Here is a 2,100-nt window from a genome sequence, read left to right as displayed (position 1 = left end):
GGCCCCGGGTCGGGGTCTCCGGCCCCGGGTCGGGGTCTCCGGCCCCGGGCCCTGTCCCCCGGCCTGCGGCACTGCCAAAGGCCCGGGACGGGGTTCCGTTGTGTCCGGGGAGCCTGCCCTGGCTCGTCTGGTTTCATTGGCGCCTGGGGGCCCCGGGGAGGGCGGCCTCCCCGCCCCGGGCTCCGTCCCGGGTCCTGCCGCGTGGCAGGGTGCCCGGGGTGGGGTCCGGAGGGCCCGGGGAGGCTTCCCCGGTGCCTGCGGGCCTGGGAGCCCCGGCTGGTTCCAGGGGCCCGGCCGGGCCCCGGGTCGGGGTCTCCGGCCCCGGGCCCCGCCCCCCAGCCTGCGGCACTGCCAAAGGCCCGGGACGGGGTTCCGTTGTGTCCGGGGAGCCTCCCCAGGCCTGTCTGGGTTCATTGGCCCCTGGGTGCCCCTGGGAGGGCGGCCTCCCCGCCCCGGGCTCCGTCCGGGGTCCTGCCACGTGGCAGGGTGCCCGGGGCAGGGTCCGGAGGTCCCGGGGAGGCTTCCCCTGCGCCTGCGGGCCCGGGAGCCCCGGCTGGGGCCAGGGGCCCGGCCGGGCCCCGGGTCGGGGTCTCCGGCCCCAGGCCCCGTCCCCCGGCCTGCGGCACTGCCAAAGGCCCGGGGCAGGGTTCCGTTGTGTCCGGGGAGCCTCCCCAGGCTCGTCTGGGCTCATTGGCCCCTGGGGCGGGTTCCGGAGGGCCCGGGGAGGCTTCCCCTTCCCTTTTCCCTTTCCCCTCGGCCATCTGGTCGCGCAAGCCCCCTCGGCCATCTGGTCGCGCAAGCCCCCTTCGGCCATCTGGTCGCGCAAGCCCCCTTCGGCCATCTGGTCGCGCACAATGCTTTCCTATGGGGCGACCAGATGGCCGAGCTTGCCTGGAAGTCTCGATGAGGATCCATTTGCCTCCCTGATGCCAGCGAGGGCTCCAGGAGGTCGTGTACATTCGCGCCTAGGGTCCCCTCTGCCACCTCGTGCGCACGGATTACAAGAAAGGGGGGTAATTTTCCTCCGGATTACTAGGGAGAGGGTCAGTCAGACCAAAGTGAGATTTGGCGATTCTGAATCAGGGGAAGGCAGACCCGGGGCCCGCCCGCCGGGGCCCCCAGGGGCCCGGGTACGCTCCTGCCTCTCAGCCCCTTCCCGATGGTCCTTTCTCTCCGAGTTTTCTGGGTCAGAGCTCCGTGAAGTCCGTGGATCCCGAGACAGGGGAAGGCAGCACCCGGGCCTGCCCGAAGCGGGGCCCGGGTACGCACACCTGCCTCTCAGCCCCCTTCCCGATGGTCCTTTTTCTCCGAGTTTGCTGGGTCAGAGCTCCGTGAGGTCCGGTGATCCCGAGACGGGGGAAGGCAGACCCGGGGCCCGCCCGCCGGGGCCCCCAGGGGCCCGGGTACGCTCCTGCCTCTCAGCCCCTTCCCGATGGTCCTATCTCCGCCCGGTTTGCTGGGTCAGACCTCCGCGAGGTCCGGCGATCGCGAGACGGGGAAGGCAGCACCCGGGCCCGCCCGCCGGGGCTCCCAGTGGCCCCCAGGGGCCCAGGTACAGACACCTGCCTCTCAGCCACCTTCCCGATGGTCCTTTTTCTCCGAGTTTGCTGGGTCAGAGCTCCGTGAGGTCCGGCGATCCCGAGACGGGGGAAGGCAGACCCGGGGCCCGCCCGCCGGGGCCCCCAGGGGCCCGGGTACGCTCCTGCCTCTCAGCCCCTTCCCGATGGTCCTTTCTCTCCGAGTTTTCTGGGTCAGAGCCCCATGAGGTCCGTGGATCCCGAGACAGGGGAAGGCAGCACCCGGGCCTGCCCGAAGCGGGGCCCCCAGGGGCCCGGGTACACACACCTGCCTCTCAGCCCCCTTCCCGATGGTCCTTTTTCTCCGAGTTTGCTGGGTCAGAGCTCCGTGAGGTCCGGCGATCCCGAGACGGGGGAAGGCAGACCCGGGGCCCGCCCGCCGGGGCCCCCAGGGGCCCGGGTACGCTCCTGCCTCTCCGCCCCTTCCCGATGGTCCTTTTTCTGCCGGGTTTGCTGGGTCAGACCTCCGGGAGGTCTGGCGATCCCGAGACGGGGGTAGGCAGCGCCCGGGCTCGCCCGCCGG

This window comes from Triturus cristatus, chromosome 7 (assembly GCF_964204655.1).
Source record: "Triturus cristatus chromosome 7, aTriCri1.1, whole genome shotgun sequence".
Classification (NCBI taxonomy): domain Eukaryota; kingdom Metazoa; phylum Chordata; class Amphibia; order Caudata; family Salamandridae; genus Triturus; species Triturus cristatus.
The sequence above is the reverse complement of the archived record's forward strand: the minus strand, read 5'-3'. Positions refer to the sequence as shown.